Source organism: Dreissena polymorpha, chromosome 2 (assembly GCF_020536995.1).
Source record: "Dreissena polymorpha isolate Duluth1 chromosome 2, UMN_Dpol_1.0, whole genome shotgun sequence".
NCBI classification, from domain to species: Eukaryota; Metazoa; Mollusca; class Bivalvia; order Myida; family Dreissenidae; genus Dreissena; species Dreissena polymorpha.
In genome coordinates, this window is record NC_068356.1 from 48,125,002 (window position 1) to 48,149,498 (window position 24,497).

Sequence of the window (24,497 nt, forward strand, 5' to 3'; positions counted from 1 at the left end):
GGTGAGAGGAGTGGGTGGCGGCAATGCCCGGATTGATCAAGGTGTTCCTAGCTGATCGCAATCGTCGTATGCTTGCGGAGTGGGATAACATAACTGACATGTGCGCATGTTTTTCATGACTCGTATTTACACATGGTTGTATGGCGTGCCACGAGGCTCCAAAATCACACATCTTTCGTAAGGATGATTGATCAATGCATAGAAAGGTTGTTTTTTTCATAGGTGGTAGTTCGCACGGTCGGCATTAAAAAACCATATAAGCGTATATATTCTTACCAGATGCGTAATTATGCAGAGTCAAGTGATACAGGCATCATGGTCAATTTTCCAAGAAACTTAATTTAACATTCAATACCATAATAACAACAAAAAATGTCTCAAACACAACAAACAATTCGGAATTGAAATACATACTATTTCTTGTTCTAAATATATAAAGCAACACAAACATGTATCGCCGATTTCCGCTCCTCGACTTTTAACGATACTTCTCGAACACTGTATAGTTTGTTCCGATACCATAACCCATAATTGAGATTCACCCAATTAGTATTTGTGTACGTACCGTGACTAATGAGACCATACAACATACTATATTTTCACTATATTTTCGTCAGTGAAAATAATTTGGTAACTCAAGTGTATTTTCTTTAGAAATAATAGCGAGAAATTATGAAGATTTTTTTCATCACAAACAAATGTTTTTTTACATAGTTATATTTAACAAAAATATGTTATACGCACCATTCGTATTGGAAATTGTGTACTCCTGCACTGTGCGATAAATGCGAAACAGAACATAAACACGAGACAAAACAAACATATTCGCATCAATCACATAACAATGGATGAAATCTGGATAATTCTTCATGAACAACACTTATGAAGTTATGTTAATTACACAATCTTGCTTAAGGAAAGGTGTTTAAAATCTCAGACTGAATAACACATAGTTATGAAGTTATCATAAATAAACAAATGCATATATATATATATATATATATATATATATATATATATATATATATATATATATATATATATATATATATATATATATATATATATATATATATATATATATATATATATGGGCCGCGTCGTGAAGAAACCGGCCTTTTGTGTGTAGAACAACAAGTTAATTGCAGCGTTCGATCCAATTAATGTATTCGATCCAATTAATGTAAACGCTTCAACTAATATATATTAAACGTTTGTGACACGGTCGAGAACTCAAGTGAAGATTTATATTTACATACCTGCGAAATATTTAAGACATGGCTATGCGAATACACAAGAAGGGTGGACAGAACATATGTGGAACCTCTGCGTAGCGTTTAGACGAACAAGATATTATTGAGCCGTGCTCTGTGAAAAGTGAGTTTAATGCATGTGCGTAAAGTTTCGTCCCAGGTTAACCTGTGCACAGGCTAATCAGGGACGACACTTTCCGCTTTTATGATATTTTTCGTTTAAAGAATGTCTCTTCTTAGCAAGAGACAGTTTAGGCGGAAAATGTCGTCCTTGATAAGCCTGTGCGGACTGCATGTATGCATGTATACACTTGGTGTGCGGACTGCATGTATGCATGTATACACTTGGTGTGCGGACTGCATGTATGCATGTATACACTTGGTGTGCGGACTGCATGTATGCATGTATACACTTGGTGTGCGGACTGCATGTATGCATGTATACACTTGGTGTGCGGACTGCATGTATGCATGTATACACTTGGTGTTTCGGAACATATTTTGTTCGGAGTTGAATGTTTTTAACATGACGAGTTTTACTTAAAGTTTGCTAGTTTTAAAGTTTTGTCCAAACTTTTAATGGACATACACGTGTAAAAGAGCATGAAAGGTAATTGGTTATTTAATAACGCACAAAACTACAACGCAACTCTGCGCGAAATAAATTCGAATCGGTATAAATGACGCTATTTATTAATATTATATCAATTATATTGTTTTGTTATGAAGGATAATAGAATATGAGCTCCGCTCTGAGGAAACGGGCTTAATGCTTTTCATAGATTTTGGCATGTATTGAAGTTTGTCATTAAATGCTTTATATTGATAAATGTAAACATTGGATATAAAAAGCTCCAGCGAAACAACAAGATTAAAATTAAAGAAAGCAAAAAAGTAATCCTCAACTGGGCTCGAACCACTGACCCTTGGAGTAAACGTCTATTGCTTAGACCACTCGGCAATCCGTGCTCATTCAATGAGTGATGTATGTTTATACTTAATAAGCGATCCTCGTAGTACCACAAAATATAACGATAACAACAGAACTCTCCAAATTATTCAATCGTATCGCGTTGCAACGCTTTATACTTTTCAGGTTTTTAAATCGTCAAAAGATGCATATAATGGCTATTTTAGAGCATGGTAAATGTTCAGTATTGCTGTTTCCTCACAAATATCATAACTACAACGCAAATTTGCGAAACATTGTTTTTAATTTCGTCAATTTACCAAAACGTGAAAATGACCCTTAAATGTGCCTGAAGTGTCGTCCATGGCTTATCAGACTGCCCAATCAGGAACGGTGTCGTCCCTGGCTTATCAGACTGCCCAATCAGGAACGGCGTGTCGTCCCTGGCTTATCAGACTGCCCAATCAGGAACGGCGTGTCGTCCCTGGCTTATCAGACTGCCCAATCAGGAACGGCGTGTCGTCCCTGGCTTATCAGACTGCCCAATCAGGAACGGCGTGTCGTCCCTGGCTTATCAGACTGCCCAATCAGGAACGGCGTGTCGTCCCTGGCTTATCAGACTGCCCAATCAGGAACGGCGTGTCGTCCCTGGCTTATCAGACTGCCCAATCAGGAACGGCGTGTCGTCCCTGGCTTATCAGACTGCCCAATCAGGAACGGCGTCCCTGGCTTATCAGACTGCCCAATCAGGAACGGCGTCCCTGGCTTATCAGACTGCCCAATCAGGAACGGCGTCCCTGGCTTATCAGACTGCCCAATCAGGAACGGCGTCCCTGGCTTATCAGACTGCCCAATCAGGAACGGCGTCCCTGGCTTATCAGACTGCCCAATCAGGAACGGCGTGTCGTCCCTGGCTTATCAGACTGCCCAATCAGGAACGGCGTGTCGTCCCTGGCTTATCAGACTGCCCAATCAGGAACGGCGTGTCGTCCCTGGCTTATCAGACTGCCCAATCAGGAACGGCGTTTTCGCCCATTGTATAGAATATTAGTCGTTTAAAGGGTGTCTCATCTTAACGTAACTTCAGTCAAGGCGGAAAGTGTCGTCCCTGATAAGCCTTTGCGGACTGCGATCGACACATATATGTTCTTAATGTTCACTGATTATTAGCATAATTACTTTGATGCTAAATACTTTTTTGTCGTACGTTTTGTTTACTGTTTACTGCCTTATGTAACTATCATTAATTGTGCTATGATACTGAATTATGTGCATGCAATACACTATGGATTTGTACCTGATTACCGGTATGAACCGTTAACTGACCACTCATACGTTTGAATTGTATAACTCCAACCCACGCGGTATGTACGTTAACAGGAGCAGGGTGATAATAAAGTTGTTACTCATCCATATAATTACGCATTCATATTTCACTGAAACCGATCTTTGAACAACACTTGACCATTCTTACATGTTAATTGTGCAAGCCAACCCACGTACCTAGGACACCGGTAATAATGAACCTTTCAGTAACGTATAATTATAAATTATATAAATTCTTAGCACCTTAACCGTCACATTTGTGTTGTACATGCTACTCCAATATAAGAATATTAACACATTTTAAACATGTATACACCGAGTAAGTTACCCCGGAAGCGGTCATTAAAAGTTTTTTTTTCCGTACGGCTGTTTCTAAAAGATGGCGACGTTCGACGGCTTATTTTAGTCGTCGACGGTCTAAAATCTCTACTTGTTTAACATCTTATCAGTGGGTAATTACTTTCTTGGTATATTTAAATCAACTTATATAAATTATTTCCACTTGAAAATGCATAACGTTTAGATATAATTATATAATGAACATTTGAGTACACGACTCTTTAGCTTTTTATCCAGTCACTTAAGAGTTAATTTGACTTTGAATTCTGAATTGACATAAATTCAACAAAGTTATGCATTTAACTTATTTTTCTTTGTTTCATAAATAAAAAGGCCAAATAAGTTACTCATACGAAATTTCCATCATAACAGGCAAATTCCAGGAAGGCGCCATAGCAACCATATTTTTTTCATATACATATGTATGTATAATCATTCTGTTGAGTAATTATTTTGTTAGAGAAAACTATACTGTAGTAATAATTTTTGATATACATTATTAAATACATCTTGTAATCGACAACTTAACACTAGCATATTGTTTAAAAACAAATTATATTTGTTAAAGTCGAGCCCTGATACTCATCTTAGAAACATTTTTAATTGCAGACTTCAATTAAATTTCACTTGTTTCAACTATTCGCACACAAGTCATATTGTTGTGCTACAATGAATGTGATAGCAACATAATTTTAAGTATCATTTCATCATTATATATAACCTTGAGAATGTTTCATTTTTGAAAGTTCATAGCATGTCTGCGTTGCATATTTTATCTTGTATGATAATTAAATGTTGTATATTCTTATAAAAATCACCATTAAACATTTTTAGAACGTTATCATTCTTGCTTATATATTCTACACTATTCCAGATTTTCTGCTCCAATTATTTATACACCAATTCCCGATTTTTGTTGCCCACAATAATATGGTGGACAGTGATATACTTGTGTTTGTTGTCCGTTCTTTTAACTCAAACCACAATTAAGTCATGAGTATTAAGCAAATGTTTGGACATCAATGTTATGTCGGTATAAAGAGTCATTTATCTGACGTTGTCGTATTTTTTTGAATTGTCAGTAAAAAATAAATCTTTTATAACGGCGTATTTAAAATTCTAAGTCAATCTTTTATAGCGGTATCTTCGTAGAATGCAAAATATAAATCCATAAAAGTTATATAGTTTAATTGTTTCAGTAGGACAGTAAGAGAGTACATTTATAAGAAATCCGCGTGTGGGATTCATGAAAACCTTGAACTTATGTTGTTTCGTGAAACATGACTGGTAATATGCCGTACCATTTGGGTCAAAAGTACAAATAGGCAAACAGCTAAAAATAGATATCGCCGCGGTGACAAAATTGTTACCACGGTGATAATTGTGTCACTGCGGTAATAAATTCATCACTGCGGTGATATCTATTTTGTCACTGCAGTAACAATTTTGTCACAGCGGTGACAAATTATGACTGTTGGTATATTTTTATGCCTGCTGTTACATTTATTTGTTTGGGTCAGTTTTTAAACAATCATTTTCCTTTCCCCATAACAAACAGAGATTAACATCGACAAACACTTTTTTATTAACTGTATGTGGGAATGCTAATCGATAAATGATTATGTAATTGTTGTCATCCATGTGTCCGAAGATTAAAATTACAAAACTCCTGTACCGAACACCAATGCTCAACAGTAATCCACGAAGACAGCACTTGATAACTTCGCAGTAAATATTCGCCGATTTGCCGTTTTGCAAGAAGTTATTTAGTTGGTCAGTTTGATTTAGTCCTTATCAAACTCTTTGGGTCAGACAAAGTATCACCGCAGTTACAAATATATCACCGCAGTGTTAAATTTATTACCGCAGTGATATCTATTTTTTAGCTGTTGGCATATATGTACTTTTGACCCAAAGGTACCTCATATGGTAAAGCATCAACAGAACGTTTAACCCATCGCGGAAGGTTTGCAATGTGTACCGGTATGTACTTAAATCCATCATGTCCAATTGTTATTATTCATTTACAAATGAATTGATTGTATTTCATACAATCATTAAGAAAATGATAAATCCTCATAAAATGAAATACCGGTAGTCATCTTGTCAGTTATTCAAATGAATTTTGTAGCATAATTGACGACAATGTATTAATACACATTTTGCCCCCAAAAAGAAAGATAAAATCCCTCATCACTTGTTATGAATTAATTAATTTTGCAGTTTTCTTTAAATACACTGTATTGTTATGTTTTAAAATAACCATTAGTATGGAACCATAAGCATTAAATAACTGAATAACGTTTAATGCTGTTTGTGCGCTATTATTTAAGTGCTATGTAATATGACGTCTTTTTTTAATAAGCGGACCTGATAGAAATGTTATGGACTCTTTTGAAAAAGTTGCACTGCATAGTAAGTGTTATTGTTAATATTTGTTTTATTGCATCGCTTTCGTTCTTTTTATGATGAAACATTACGGTTTGTACGGAGTTTTCCAAGAGGTGTATGTTTGGAACCAAAATTCGCTGACAATGTGTGTTTTGGTAAAGAGTATATAGGTAACTGTTTTAATAGAACATGAAAATCTTTTATACGTAACCAGTACGCAATTTCGAACGCCAAGGCTCGTGGTTCAGATTTTCTAAGCCTCGCAAAATAAACTTCACTTTATTCGGCACCGACCTAGTATTCTCTATGTATATTACAGACACACAAACATGAACAGAACCGGGGTAATTGCGTTGGAATGATCAATTTCAACGCGCGTGGGGTTAAAACCGGTTTTTGGGGTTTCATACTTCATATTTAGCGCAAAGCTACTCACTGGCATATGTACACAATAACACGGAACATATTACAGCGCCCTTTGACGGTTTAGTCTTTCTTGCTTCTTGGAGGATTTTAAAATTTACATATAAGAAAAGCAAGATGCCACCGGGACAGTGCCACATTGATCTCAAGCAGAATATTTAAACTTAATGTTTTTAATGGACCACAATTCGATCTTACATATCCAAAATTAAAACTTCAAGCCATGCGCTTTTAGAGCGGAAGATTAAACAAAAAAGGTTTTCACTAAATTCATATTAATTACCTACAGAGCGTGACTTATTTAGACCCCATGGACGTGATTAAAACAAAATTGGTAGATTACCACCCTACATGTTACATAACAAATACCAAACCTCTGGGCTGTGCGGGTTTAGAGGAAAATATTAACAGAACAATATACATATGACAACAAGTTACACCATGGGCGAAAGTTATGTTGACCACAGAAGGCCTGATTTGAACAAACTTAATAGAGGAACAACATACACAGTTGAAGAAGAAGTATCAAACTTCTAGTCCTTGCGGTTTCAAAGGAGCAGATTTTGTATAATAAATTCATACAAAAAACATGACTATTTGCATCCACCGGACGGATCTTATTTTGACACCAGAGAGATCATTTGACAAAACTTTATAGTTTATCACAAATATATGTTACATACCAAATACTGAACCTCTATGCCATAGGAAGTTTATACTTTTTATTTTTAAAAGCTCTGTGTTGGCCGAACGACTTATTTAATACACGATTTTGAACATTTCCAAGTTTTGTAAAATTCAACCCATCGGTTGAAGAGATGTCAGTTGAAGATTTTTTTTTACGAACGCACGCATGTCATGCTCTTACGTCACGCACACACGGGCAAACGACGGACATCAAGGTATCCCAATAGCGCGTTTTGCTCAAGGGAGATAGTACAAAGTAACCGCAAGGACAGAACCAAGTTTGATCAAAGTGTAATTATTTTAACAAACTTGGTACACGATTATCGTGTGATGTGACATGTTTAAAATTACGCTCCGGGTCCTTGTCGTTTGAGAGAAGTGGATTAACAAATAATACCGTGCTATATGGTTTTTATACGAAAACCCAGGGGGCGAGGTCAATTTCGACCTCGGTGACACAATTTAAACAATTTTGAGGACCACTTTGCGATGTTGCATACCGAATATTTAACATCGATTGTTTCTGTTTTCAGATAGAATTTGGAAGTTTTTATTTTTTTCGCTTATGCCTTACAAAAGTAGCGGACTGGAACGATTTCAACAGAACTTCGAAAGACGTATAACCAAGGATAATTCGTGTAAAGTTCTATGGAAATCTGAAAAGCGGATTAGAAGCAGACGTCAAATAGTTGACGAACGAACGGAAGGGCGTATGGAAGGACGGTTCACATAAAGGTATCCATATTGCTCACCACGAGCAAGTTCTGTTCAAATGAGCTGCTCTAGCATGCACACGGGAAACTAATCGAGTTGACATACCCTTTAAGTACAGTTTTGACTGATCTTTTACTTATAATGCACGCTTACTTATAATTTACTCATCAGATACTAAAACCGCAACTAACATCTATATTTATTCGTAAATGAGATACTAGTATGCTAATGTAAAACTGTTGCGTTACATTCGAAGTAAATACTAAATAACCAAATAGATTTGTCCATCGTCAGATAATTGCTCACCGGTTACTGAGCTTAATCAGTGTAAACATTGTGTACAGGGGGTTTTGGTCGTTTTATAGTTTCTTTTTTCTAACGATTTCGCCTAAGTAACCTCTGTCCTTACATTATGCATGAACATGTTAAAATGCGATTAAATTCCCGAATTTGTGCCAACTCAGCTTAGAGTATGCGGTATTAAATGTTTGTAATTTAATCATTAAATCACACTAAAGGCACTGTATATTAATGACAAATGTATTTACCGTACTTAATAAATAATTATATTTATAAACGATTGTATCTTTTTTCAGTCCTGATGAAATGTTTTGCTAAAACGCATTTGTTTATTTTTACAAATCAGTATATGGCATATCACTACATGCATGTTTAATATTTCAAATTGAATTAGAAAACATGCGTCAGCAAGGCTTATAGTAACCCTTCCCAAGTATTGTGAAACGTTTAATTAACCCATTTATGCCTAGTGGACTCTACCATCCTTCTAAATTGGATCAATTTATTTTCAAAATCAGGGATGTCTAGTATCTTTATTTCTATATTTAGAATATTTCTTACAGAAATTCCTCTAAGCAAACAGCGCAAACCCAGATGAGACGCCGCATCATGCGGAGTCTCATTTGGGTCTACGCTGTTTGCCAAGGCCTTTTTTTCTAGACGCTATGCATAAATGGGATAATTATAGTAATCCTTCTCACGTATTGTGAAACGTTTAAAACACTTCATCCGAAAGGGCAAGAAAAAAAATTTTCAGTAACCGACAAGTATTACATTATTGGTTGGAATATGTAACACTATTGTACTTAAATTATCATATGCAACGGTGTAAATTGTATCATTTAAGTTTAAATGGCGAACTGGCAATTTAATTTTTGGTAATGAGGGTGAAATATACTTAAACATGATTTCCATTTCAGGGACAAGCCTATGTATATGCGTCGGATGCCCCACCCCCTTTGACGGGCTAGTTGAACAAGTTAAAAAAGAAACACATAATATGCCATACTATATAACGTAATAACATAGAATAGTTACAAAACGGTGTGAAATAAATTGATCCTAGTTCACCTGTTTAGCTATGTGGATCGATGAACAACATCATATGTTTTTATAGCTGTGGGAATTGTATCTGTTGACGGACTAAAGGTATTTCGACTCTAACAAACAGACGATATAGCGCGGTTCGCCAAATCGCCCGATTCTGTTGAACTGATGTCTAAAATGATGGCATGAATGGGGACCGAACATAAATGTGACAAAAACAACACTATTTGAAAGAGGAAAAGAGACTTAAATTCATTTTTACATATATGATACACTACTGGAAACAATAAGTTCATTCGAATACTCAGGTGTACATCTGTTCCAATCTCTTGCACGACGGTTTCATTACATGTGTATGTGAGTGAAAGGAACGACAACTCTGCATGGAGATTACATCTGTTCAAAAGTGGTTATTTTCATAGATCACAGAAAATATCATAGCTCAATGCGCTTTCTTTTTATTATGTTAGTTTTTTTTCAAGTATAAGAATCAAGTAATCGTCCGACAACAAAAAAAAATAAAATAAAAAATGTGGTAAGCCTAGTCTTCTTTTCCGAAATAAAGGGCTGTGAATAAATCTATAAATCCAAATGCATTATATGGCGAAACTGGCAGATTTCTTTAACAAATGCATATATTTATACAGTCAATGCCAATATTGGTATAAAAACAACATTTCACCAAAAAAGCGATTATATTGTCAAGGAGACAGACTTATATCATTCTTAAATCAGAATATAAGAACAATTTAATAACAATAGGGTAACACAAATTGAAGAATGTTAACAATTCACTTATTGAACGTGAAAAAATGATGGCAAAAAACATAGTTTGCATTTTATATAAAGTATGGACACTAAGAACATATTAAAAATCATAAAAATTAATACTATAAACTTATCTGAACATTCACGAAAAATCTATACTTTTGTTTTTCAAGATTTAGTACATCGGTTCACAAACTAGCTATAGAGACCGGTAGATATACTGGTTGACTTTAATAGCGGTATGCTAGTGTACAAAAAAAAATAATCGTCAACATTTTTAACAAACAGAATGTCGCTATTTGACGTGATTCAGTACGTTTTGTGCTGAAACATAATATATTGATATATGTTTTTTAACCTTCGAAAAGAAACTTTACGCATTTCATACATGATTTTCGCATAATGGACTGTAAACAATTATCGCTTTAAAATAAATCAAAGCGCTGAAGGCACTGAAGTTATTCACTATTGCATACTAGTAATCTTAGACGCAAATCACTTTTCAATATTATGTTATAGCTTATTATATCACAAGTTTGAAATGAGCACAACCCATTCAAATTTATAAAGAGTGTGTCTTAAAGTACAGGTCGAGATGTGGGTACACTGTTTATCCTCATATTAATGTTATAGAGATAACTTTGACAAAATAAAAACAATGTCTCTTTTTTCGCAATTGGTTGCTACACTGGCAACCATCTTTAGAATTTGTGTTGCCTTGCTAAAGAATAACAAGCCTAGAATCATGCACATGCTAAAGAATAACAAGCCTAGAATCATGTACATGTTGTGTTATGTGTATCTAATACTTTATTTATTTTCTTTAAATTATTGAGCAACAATTTTGGCGACATGACAGACTTTTAATGCATCATGTCTTGTTGTGAGCCCGAATTGAATAATTTCCTATGCCTAATTGATCCACAGTCGCCAATTTGTATTATATGTTTAAATGTGAGTTATTCAAGCATTGAAAAAGCTAGGTGGCCCAGGCTAACAGGCAACCACTAAACCTGTAAGTTATTCACGATGTAAGATCTGACAGGGTATTGAACTCATTCAATTTGCACGTCTGGAGACATTAAAGGGACCTTTTCACGTTTTGGTAAATTGACAAAATTAAACGATTTCATAATTTGGTGAGTTCTGTTGTTGTCGTTATATTTTTCATACTACGAGGATTGCTTATATAAAGTATAAAATACATCTCTCATTGTATGAGCACGGATGGCCGAGTGGTCTAAACGATAGACTTTTATTCCAGGGGTCAGTGGTTCGAGCCCAATTGAGGGTAACTTTTGTTTCTTTATTTTGTTAATGGAGATTTTAAGATCCAATGTTTACATTTATCAATATTAAGCATTTAATGACAAACTGTGAAAAGGTCCCTTTTAGATGTTTACATAAAAATGCCAAAAGGTAAAAATTTAAAAGACATAGGTTGTTTATTTGATTTAAAAGTGATTTTGTTTATTTGCCTTGTCAGCGAGGTTACTTTGAAATTATTATCACTTTTATCTTTTTTTTTCAAATCATTAATAGAAAAGAGTAGTTTAAGCTTCATTTTGGGAAAACAGGGCTAAATGCATATGCATTAATTGTCATTCCAGTAGCAGAGACTTTCTTTAAACGAAAACCACCATAAAATCAGAATGTGTCATCCTTGATTAGCTTGTGCGCACTGCACAGGCTAATCAGTGTGCACAGTACACCACTTATTTGATTCATCAAGCCCCGTTTTCCTTGAACGCAGCCAATATGTACAATGTCAAACTGGCCAATGTCGTCGCACAAACTGTTAAACACTATTGATTACATACATGTACACACACTCACTGTCTGCAGTGTATCAGTGGTGAAGTAAAAAGAGGCTAACCTAGTAGGTCTTGTTGACTTTCGACCAAAATGGTACGCCATACATCTCACCGTCGGGCAGCTAAACAAGCCTACGGCCATGTATGCTGAATCACCGACATGTCATGGCCTTTTGGTGAAACATAAATTGTTGTCGTTTTTTTACGTTTTCAAATTGCTCGGCAATTCTAGAATAACTGAATTAATATTGCATTATTTTTGTTTGAAAATACATGTCCGTTTTACGTTCACTTATATAACTGTACTATTATTTAATTGTTTCAAATGACTCCAGAATTATCAAATTGTCTACAATTGTCTGTGTGCCCCCGCCCCACCCCTCCCTTCGCTTACCCATCATAATCATCTTTTTTACACCATGTTGTTCAATGTTGTAGAAATTATATGTTCCCTGTTGCAATTCGGGATTTTCGTAATTAAGAAGTTGTCTCCCATTCAGGAAGGTATCACAAGTATCCCGTGTAAAAAGCGGTCCGTCAAAAATGCGTACATGACTCATATCCGCGGATATGACCGAAAAGTGCGGATATGGACGATTATAAGCAATATCGACACTTTCTGCCATGTTCATTTCAATGTTCAATGAATAATACACAATATGTATCAAATATGCAAGGTAAAATATCTTATATTTGTTTGTTACTATATATTATAGGTTATTGGTACGTAAAAATATGCACGTTATTGTATTTATTCAAATGAACAAAGGATATCGTAGTGCTACATTTAAATGTTTCAAGAATGATTATAACCATTATATTAGCGCTGTTATTGAAAAGAAATGCATGTCCCGCAAATTTTTTAGATTTTTCCTTAATATTTCAACAGTTCATATCCAATATCCCGAAAAGTTAAAATACGAAGCCTATATGTTTAAGATTAATATTACAGCTGTTACATTCACTTATAAAACATAATATTAACGAAAAATATAATATTTTAGCGGGACATGCATTACTTTTCAATAACAGTGCAACTATAATGGTTATATGAACATGATGTGGACAATTTGGATTATGACTACAAAACATGCTATCTGTCTGGTACTTACGAATGGAAATGTAGAGCAGAGGTGACAGAGATTTTCCGGAAGTGGCTGTCTTAATATACACTGCTTTCTTTCATGTTTTGTTACTACTTTGCGCTGAGGAAAATTTTCAGTAGGAATTTTGTTTCGGTCAACAGAGTTTGGACCGATTCCGTCTCGAAAGTGGTCGGAACAGACTTGAGTATACGCCGTTGGAAACCAAGTTTTCCGGCTTATTGCTGTCTTCCAAGCTTTTCTTGAAATTAATCTTTAGGCAATTTATGTAATGTTACTTTTGTTGAAAATGTACCTATTTTACCGCTACAATTAAGGCATTTGACGATTGACCGTTAGTATTTCCCCATTGTTTTCCTTAACACCGGAAGTAGTTATACCTACCCGCACGAACGACAACTCTGTCAAGACGGAATTACGAAAATCGGGACATATTGTTTAAGAGTTTAACTTACGATTTTCGGTGGGATAATGACGTCATTTCGTCAAAAAAATGTCGTCATTTCACAGTAAAAAGTGAAAATTATCGATATTTTTCACTGTTAATTTTCACTGTTTGAAACATTGAAATTATCAGTTTCCATTCACTTATATTTCTCAATAAACCACCGGAAAGCATAAAATAAATAGTAACAATCAAATATTAGATAATTTTACCTTGCATAAAGTTATTATAGCACTACAAACATAGATCATTTATTGGATAAACCACATTCGTCGATTTTATCATATTCGCGCATTTAAAATCATCATTTATTTTCAAATGAAAAATGCCACTTGAAACAGTGACATTTCAGACAATATTTACTGCATTCATAACATTCAGTATATAAACATTTTTTTATCAAATAAAAATATAACCAGGGAAAAGTAACATCATTAATTACTTGTGGTCTGGCGATAATCGGCCCAAAAATATTTTAATATTTTCTAAAGTATATTGTATATCTAAATAATAAAGTTTTGAGACGACATCAAGAATAATAATACATTCAGTATATTATACAAACATTATGTAAACTTATACAACAAAACATATGTGGTGTCTGCATGGTTATATTGTTTGTGGTGTGTAGCCCTAAAACAATCTTCTGGCACTTCGTCATGTTCGCGGATATGAATTAAGAGTTGGAAAAATGATTATGTCTGTAAAATTGTTATATTTCTAGACAATACTAACATATTTAACCCACATTGTGTTTTTCTATTACACATTGCAGACAAAGTGTCGATATTGCCTGTATTCGTCCATATCCGCACTTTTCGGTCAATCCGCGGATATGAGTCATATTCGCATGTTAGACGGACCGCGTTTTACACGAGATACTTGTGATACCTTCCCGGATGGGAGACAACTTCTTAATTACGAAAAGACTTTTACACGTTCAAAAGTGTCGAAGATTTAAGACGCGGCGATTATACTCTTTCTTTACTATCACTAATAATTGGAAAACACACATGTGCCATTTGTGAATCTTGTCCAGACATGACTTCGTGGAATAGAGGGTATTTCCCGATATGTTATTATTGTTTTCACATAGGATCACTGACCGCAACTCGAAATATCATTCCGGTATAGTGGGCATTGGCCCGACGCGTTGTGATGTATACTACTGGATATATATAGATATTTTGTCGAGATATATATCCATAAATCGGTGAGCATTTTCCTGACTTGCCAAACTGCTAACATGTTGTTATACCCATGCTTCTTGAACCTAGTAGAATCAGACGTGCTCTAACTTTGACTAAAAATGGAATCATGGTGTTTGATCAACAACAAATATTATCAAGCTTTAACCTTTCTTGAGAACCATATTAAAACAATCAACACTTTTATTTATAATTCTGATGCTGGAGTCTTGCAGAATATAGGATCTAGCCTAAATGTAAAAGTGAAATAATATGACAATAAACAAATTCCACGAATTTCCAAGTGTTACAAGACATGCGCGATCCTCGGAAAAAATAAATTACTCATAGTTATGAGTAAATTTATTATTCTCTATTCTCAAAATACTTTTAAACACTCATCATCATTATCAACCATAATAAAATCATCCTTTGAACATCATTATCATACAAATAATAACTTAAAGACAATAGGAGTGAGTGCTTGTATTTGACAGGACTTTCGACATATAAATGCAAAAAACAATTCGTCTGACGCCCGTATGTGTTCCATGTGCAACGTAAACGGAAATCGACCTCGATGGCACCGCTCAGTTCACGAGTCTCGAGCCGACTGTAAACGGTGTAACATCCTTGTTCGGATGTGTAAAGAACTGAAACGATACTATTTAAATGATGTAGGTCATGTCATTATGAATGCTTAACATGCACATGTGTGACATGTTAACAAGTGCAAAAATCATAACAATTCGACGGCAAGTATATACCTAAAATCGAGAGTTACTGTCTGAATAAACTGATCCCCGCCGATGCCCAAAGTGCACACAGGACGCCCCTTATGCCCATCAATCACGTTAAGTTGCTTAAATATTATACATTTACAAATGTGAAACATTAATTTGCTTAAATAAGCTGCTGTTATCCGCAAGATTCATCCACCACCACCAATCAAGAGAAGTGTACATGACTTCACGTACACCCCATACAATAATCGGTAGTAATAAACGATTCAGGTAAAACCGCGAGCGGGATACGCAACCCTACTGCCATTTTTCTGTTATTTCTTTTTCTTTTAATGGCAGGGGGACGTACGAGGACCCATGGCTCAAGACCGGTGTCTAGATGCCTTCATCACCTCCCGAAACCTCTAATTTTAGAGAAATCTACAAATAAGCAGCTATTATTATACTGTAAAAATTAAGTAATCTTTAACAAAACATGAAATAAATTACGTTATCAATTTCATTGCTCAAATTAACATAACAAACAAACATCAAAAGCATTCCGTACACACCCGGACATGAACAAGAAACAAACAAATCACTCAAGCCATGAAATCCATAAAACACTTAAAAAGAATGTTGATAAATCATATGTATTCCGAGTAATATATATATATATGTATATGACGAATGTTTTCAACAGCTACATTAAACCGACTTCAACATGAAACCAGTCACAACAAAACGAAACAATTAATTAATCGTTAAAAATAGAATACCTTTAAAATTAAACGTTCCTTACGTAAGAAAACAAAAAAATGATAACACTGACAATTAAACATACCAAGATTTCAATAAATATGCAGGAAGTACTATCTCCAGAAAGTGAGAGTCTCAAATATGAAACATATAACTTAAAAATTCCACATTAAAATCACAATAGGAAATAAAAGATGAAACAAAATAATCAAGAAAACTTAGCTGATTCAGGCTTTAATGTAAATACACCCATCGACTTTCTCTGTAAAGAAATCGGTTCGTGTTTAGATGCCATCTCCCATGGACTAAAACCGAACTGAAAATAAACTTAATATCGACTTTATTATTGCAAAATAAACGTAAAAATAATGTAACCAATTATTTAGACATACACATGTCCATTAAGGGCGGGCGGGCGTGGTTAACACCCTTTCGTTTTCTTTTTCCATTACTTTTGCCTGTCAAATACACCCTCGAATGGCGACTCAATAGATTTGCACATCATATATACCCCAACACGAAACACTCGTGCGCTTTCGCGCTGAATCTTAAATACAAAGCCCGTGTAATTTTCGCGCTAAACCATTACCATAATCTCTTATAAATAACATGTATACAACCATTCTATACCGTATTTATCAAACCGAGTATAATTTCATTTACTCATAGTTATGAGTAAATTTATTATTCTCTATTCTCAAAATACTTATTAACACTCATCATCATTATCAACCATAATAACATCATCCTTTCGACATCATTATCATACAAATAATTACCCAAAGACAATAGGAGTGAGTGCTTGTATTTGACAGGACTTTCGATTAAAACAAAGAGAGAATACATATAATAAATAATATCTAACATAAAATTAATACCTAAATATTCTCCACCATGTTAAATACCTCTCGAACTGTCATTTAACTGAAAAGATATAATTACAAACATTTGTAAAAGCAATACAAATATATGATCCAACCACAATCAGCCACTATGGCCTTCAACAACGGTCAAATGACCACTCAAGCCAACTGGCTAATAAACATCTGGCACACTCTGGCCTTCACTAACGGTCAAATGACCACACAAGCCAACTGGCTAATCAGCAACAGGCACACTCTGGCCTTCACAAACGGTCAACTGACCACTCGGATAATACACAAGAGAATAAAACAGATATAATAAAAAATATTTACAAGATTAATGATAATTATTAAAACAAAAATTAAAAACATCATTATCATAATCTTAATAATGATAATAACATACTACATAAACCATACCTTTATGTTCTCCAATACTTTATATACCATTCGAACTGTCCAGTTACTGCACTGCAAAAAACAAACTTGCAAAGATTGTTTATTCCATGTGGACATGCGGTTCAAAGAAAGTAAGGTCAACTTACACAAGCCAACTGGCTAATCAACATCTTGAACTCTCTAGCCTTTACAAACGGTCAAATGACCACACAAGCCAACTGGCTAATCAACAACAGGCACAATCTTGCCTTCATAAACGGTCAACTGACCACTCGGATAATACACAAGAGAATAAAACAGATATAATAAAACAATATTTAAACAATTAATGATAATTATTAAAACAAAAATAAAACACATCATAATCATAATCTTAATAATAATAATAAAAACATACTACATAAACCATACCTTTATGTTCTCCAATACTTTATATACCATTCGAACTGTCCAGTTACTGCACTGCAAAAAATAAACTTGCAAAGATTATTTATTCCATGTGGACATGCGTTCTAAGAAAGTACGGTCAACTAACACAATCCAACTGGCGTATCAACATAAGGCATACTCTGGCCTTCACAAACGGTCAACTGACCACACATGCCAACCGGCTTATACTAATCAGGCACCTATGGCAATCAACAAACTATCAACTGCCCACTAAGATAATAAAATAGAATAAAACAGAAAAAACAAAAACAATATTTATTAAATTAATGATAATTATTAAAACAAAAATAAACAAAGGGACAAAATTGTCACAAAACCAGGTTTTCATTGTGAAAAAAAATCTGATAAAGGGAGACAACTCAAACTGAACTTTTTAAATGAACAAACAAAATTAACACCCTTTGTAAGTTTGTTTTAAAATAAATCTATTTTTAGTCGTGGCGACCTTGACATTGGAGATATTGACGTGATTCTTTTGTGCAACACACCGTCCCATGATGGTGAACAAATGTGCCAAATGATTTTAAAATATCATAATGAATGACATAGTTATAGCCCAGACAAGCTCATTTATGGCTATTTTTTACCTTTGAACTCAAAGTGTGACCTTGACCTTGGAGATATCGACGTAATTATTTCGCGCGACACACCGTCCAATGATGGTGAACAAATGTGCCAAATGATTTTAAAATCTGACAATGAACGACATAGTTATGGCTCGGACAAGCTCATTTATGGCCATTTTTGACCTTTGAACTCAAAGTGTGACCTTGACCTTGGAGATATAGACGTAATTATTTCGCGCGACACACCGTCCAATGATGGTGAACAAATGTGCCAAATGATTTTAAAATCTGACAATGAACGACATAGTTATGGCCCGGACAAGCTTGTTCCGCCAGCCCGCCAGCCAGCCAGCCCGCATTCGCCAATCTAATAACCAGTTTTTTCCTTCGGAAAACCTGGTTAAAAACATAATTATCATAATCCTGGTAATAATAGAATTGATATCCCCCGCAACATATGCTTTGTTTGAGAATGGGTGCAAATCGGACGGATGAACATACTGACAGATGGACGGACGGAGGACAATAACTCAAAACTAAGACCAAGTTTCAATGAAATCCGCCAAAGCATTTCCAAGATATTGCTCCAGACACAAAATTGACGGACGGATGGACAGCCGGACAACGCCAAAACAATATCCCCCCGCCTCTGGCCTCTGGCGGGGGATATATACTCATACCAAGTTTCAATTAAATCCGCCAAAGCACTTCCAAGATATGGCTCCGGACACAAAAGTGCCTAAAGTAAAAAGCATTTTTTCAAGATACAAAGGGCCATTACTCTGGTTTTAACAGATGGTGTACAATGCTATTTGGCGTGAATCCTCCTCCTATGCATATATATACTTATACGAAGTTTCAATGAAACACGCCAAAGCACTTCCAAGATATGGCTCCGGACACAAAAGTGACGGACGGACAGCCGGACTGACAGCCGGACGGACAGCCGGCCAACGCCAAAACAATATCCCTCGCCTCTGGCGGGGGATATATACTCATACCAAGTTTCAATGAAATCCGCCAAAGCACTTCCAAGATATGGCTCCGGACACAAAAGTGCCTATAGTAAAAAGCATTTTTTCAAGATACAAAGGGCCATAACTCTGTTTTTAACAGATGGTATACAATGCCATTTGGCATGCATCATCCTCTTATGCATATATATACTCATACCAAGTTTCAATGAAATCCGCCAATGCACTTCCAAGATATGGCTCCGGACACAAAAGTGCCTATAGTAAAAAGCATTTTTTCAAGATACAAAGGGCCATTACTCTGTTTTTAACAGATGGTGTACAATGCCATTTGGCGTGCATCATCCTCTTATGCATATATATACTCATACCAAGTTTCAATGAAATCCGCCAAAGCACTTTCAAGATATGGCTCCGGACACAAAAGTGCCTATAGTAAAAAGCATTTTTTCAAGATACAAAGGGCCATCACTCTGTTTTTAACAGATGGTGTACAATGCCATTTGGCGTGCATCATCCTTTTATGCATATATATACTCATACGAAGTTTCAATGAAATCCGCCAAAGCACTTCCAAGATATGGCTCCGGACACAAAAGTGCCGGACGGACGGATGGACGTACGGACGGACGGACGGACGGACAACGCCAAAACAATATCCCTCCGCCTCTGGCGGGGGATAATAATAACATACTACATAAACCATACATTTATGTTCTTCAATACTTAATATACTATTTGAAATGTCCAATTACTGCACTGCAAACAATAAACTTGCAAAGATTGTTAATTCTATGTGACTTTTGTTCTAAGAAAATTCGGTAAACTGACAACACAAGCCAACTGGCTTTCACACATCAGATAGACTGGCTTTAAAAAACGGTCAACTGACCATACAAGCCAACTGGCTTTCCAAATCAGGCCAATTCGCCTTAAACAAATTGGTCCAATGACCACAAGAAACATACACAAATACCAAACACAAGTTACTAATGTTCTCACAATCAATACGTATTTTCTGCTCTTAAAATTAAAACTAACGACCTGACATTTGTTTTTATGTTCAATTCACCAACACAGACATACTTTAAGCTACTGATCGAAACCTGGCTCAAATTTCCATGGAAATAGCATGAGCTCAATAGATATAATAGAACACTTTATTAATTTTGATCAACTAATTTGAAAATAGCAAAATCCTTAATACACTCAAATACAAAGCTATAGGTACTCGGTCGGCTGGAAATCTCGTCAAATTATTGAATTTTAACCAAGCAAACAAATCTCAAAGAAAACCTGTATTGATGCAAAGTTTAATTTCTGTGACTCTAAAAAGAATACCTTTACCTTCTGAGAATAATCCCTGTTGCTGAACCGTAACTTGTTTTTGTTCAATTAAACTCAAAAACGAGAAACGCGTTCATTTTTTGTGCTAAACCATAACCGTACTCTCTTTCTCTTCTAAATAATATGTATAAACCAACACTATTCCGTATTTATCAAACCTATAATAATTTCATTCACTCAAAGTTCGTAAATGTAGTATTATCTATTCACAAAATACTGTAAAATACTCATCCTCATCATCAATAACATTAGCATCATCATCATCATTAATAACATCATCAATAAAATCATCATTATTAATCTTGACAAGTTTTTTTCTAATACATTATTACACAAAAAACAAATCATACCTTTCGAGCTGCCCTCTTACTTTAATGTTACACTATTCATTATTTATCCTTCGAACTGTCCAGCTACTGAAAAAAATAAACTTTGCAAACATTTGTACATGCACTTTCAACATGTGTTTTGAGAAATTTCGGTGAACTGACACGCAAGCTAATTGGCTTATACGCATCTGAAAAAATCTGCCTTCAACAAACTGTCAACTGACAACACGAGCCAACCGGTTAATTCACATAAGCCAATCTGGCCTTTAATAACATACATTTAATGTTCTCCAATATAGTGAATATCGTTCGGCCAGTACAATCTTAAAAAATATAATAGACACAAAAATGTAAATGTAAACATACGTTTTAACAAGTTTGGTTAAAAAAATACACTCGCCAACTGGGTTATCCACATCTGGTCAACTGGCTTTCACCAAACGATAAGCAAATTACACATGTTAACTGGCATTAAAAAAACGGCCAAATACCATAAAAGCAAAATGTCTTCACACATCAAGCCAACAGGTCACCAAACAAGAACAAAAACTATTCACGAAAACTAATGACTTATAATGCTAAAAAATCATGTTTACTTTTGTTATCATTACAGTACCTAATATTTAAAAGTGCATTTTACTATGACGAAACTAAATTTAACAAAAACCGATAATTGCCTTTCATCTTAGTTTTAAAACAACCGTCTTACTGTCAACGCTCTTTTCAAACCAAATTTATACCACAGCATATCCAAAATATGGTAATAAGCACATATGCATGTACCGTTATTGACACCAACCTTGCAGGGAAAAAAACGTCTTAACTTGTAATGAAAAATATAATAACTCGAATGTTTAAATTAAACTTAAAGATTATTATTTTGTATTGTATTCAACAATAATATATCAACTGTTTTTTTCAATATCAAGCGAACGAGATGTAATATATGCAAAACACAAACATGTTTCGAAAAAGTTTACAAGACAAGTCTCTTTTACTGTTTCATATATAAATAGAATATCTAATTTACGTAATATATTCATTTTTGATGTTGCATTCTTAATTCATATGTTGGAATACCTGAATAGTTGAAAGATATGTACGCATAAATTTGAATCCGCTCATTATCATACCACGTAATATATCGCACACAAAGGTCTTGGTGAATTATAGGGAAATACGGCAGTTAATTGTAATAAATCGTTTGTTGAATCATACGTACATGTATGGAACTAATACAAAAACTGGTAACACATATATACCCATAGAAGGGGTATATCTTAAAAACAACAAAAATAAAGCAAGGTGTTCGTAAAAGCATGTGGGAGAGTGATCTAACTCTACTATCAATACAACCTGGAGTGACACACTATGTGGCCTTACCTATATATAATCCTAAAAAAAACATTACATTTGCGACGTTTTTTTGAACTTAAATAGTTTAATTTTTACCCAATAGTCGAATCAATTGATGTATCAGAATAGTTGGAACTAAACAAAAACAACAGCACAAATACAAATATGGAGCATGTTATTGAATATACTTTTCATAAACGTTAACAATGAACACAACCTGTGTTAATTTCAATCAGAATGTTGTTGTCAGTGTTATTAAAATAAACAGAACCATCAAGTCTGACCTTTGCTCGAAGTTCCATCTCACCATTCCGCTTCTAGCAGTGAATCAGTCCTCGCATCGAAAATCTGTTCCTTCCGAATACTATGTATTTTGCAAATGAACGCCTAAACTACTTTATCACCCCTTCGTTTTCTTTTTCCATTACTTTTGCTTGTCAAATACACCCTCGAATGGCGACTCAATAGATTTGCACATCATATATACCCCAACACGAAAAACTCGCGCGCTTTCGCGCTGAATCTTAAACACAAAACCCGTGCAATTTTCGCGCTAAACCATTACCATAATCTCTCTTATAAATAACATGTATACAACCATTCTATACCGTATTTATCAAACCGAGAATAATTTCATGTATTTAGGTCAATTGCATAAAGCAGGACTTCAAATTATTAAGTTGTTTGCGGTCCAACTGTCGTTCACAGTCATGATATTCTAACAGTCTAACGACTGGCCTCTGATCTAGTTATTGAACGTGATGACAGCCACACATATGTAACAATCAACATTCCTTCAGCGTTAGAGTATGAGACACAGAGGTAAAACTCAAACACCGGAATAAACAGAATTAGGTAACCAACAAAAAGACTAAATTTGCAAACAAATTTGAGTTAATAGATGACTAATAGCGTGTATTTTTATCAAATGAACCGTATGCGAGACATTGAAATCACGATAAACCAGGCTCAACAGCAAATGATAAATATGGTAAGCACTGGGGAAAAGTTCGGACTTAAATAATAAATAACAATGTGTGTGTTTTGTTTGGCAGTTTGAAAATATAGAAAGCAACCATATTTTTTATGTTTCTGAGTTGTGAAAGACTTAATGTTGTGCGAACACATTGAAATTTGTTGAAATGATAATTTGTGATGATTTCGCTTTCAAATGACCATCTTTCCAAATTGCTTACTACACGTTTTCTTCCCAGTTGTTTTTGACCATTCGGTCGGCAAGTTAAAAGCATCGGATAAGCTGTTATCTCTACTGGAGATGTACACAGAGCATTTTTTATAGCCGTATCTCATGAATTATCAATCCAGTCTGTTCATTTGAAGACTTTGTCATTATATCTTACAAAGTAGCTGCATGTATATGAAATTAGATCGTTTATCGAGTTGTATTCAGATTGTTTCTATTACCAATCGAACATATATTAAATAATAGGTCATTACATCTAATAATGAATTACATTAAATGGTAATTCTGATTATAAGGGCAACGTAACATAAATCATTCAATCTTGATTCTAAAAGTTGGATAACCAGTAGTATTTGAATCAATAATTATTTATTTAAGTACCTCAATATATATGATTATTTCGGCATTGTATATACAATTGCGTGTCTCTCTATTAATATAGACTACTCGGGTAACTAAAATAAGTGATGTCAATTTACAACAAGCGTTATTTTAAATTGTAATACTTACCTCAATGGATGTTATAGCAAGTATTCTAAATGAATAAATTAATATTCTTTCAGAATAAATAATTCATAATAATTATACCATAGGAAAAATGCATAACTTAAAAAGCTATTGTGTTCCTTAAATAACTCTTAATTCTGCTTCAACTAGAATTTTTTTAAACAAAATACCTCTTTGCTTACTAATCGGATTTGAACTCATCCGTTTCTGTTTATTTGTGCGTGAAAGGAATTTAATTGTGCTTGATGGAAGGAATTATAAACATTTATCGAGAAAGCAGCTCGCAAAATCAGTATCCTACTTGTATCTTGCCG

The 24,497-nt window shown here is 34.7% G+C and overlaps 1 long non-coding RNA gene across 2 annotated transcripts; it reads right to left on the reverse strand.

Annotated features, from left to right (window-relative positions):
- Positions 1-15,178: 15,178 nt before the first annotated feature.
- Positions 15,179-22,947, reverse strand: LOC127866955 (uncharacterized). Of its 2 annotated transcripts, none has more exons than XR_008043178.1 (2): positions 17,862-22,947; positions 15,179-17,517 (listed from the first exon to the last, which is right to left on the reverse strand). It is a non-coding gene; the product is annotated as an uncharacterized LOC127866955 (long non-coding RNA). The 2 variants fall into 2 exon arrangements; XR_008043177.1 differs by having other exon boundaries at positions 15,179-17,522.
- Positions 22,948-24,497: the final 1,550 nt, after the last annotated feature.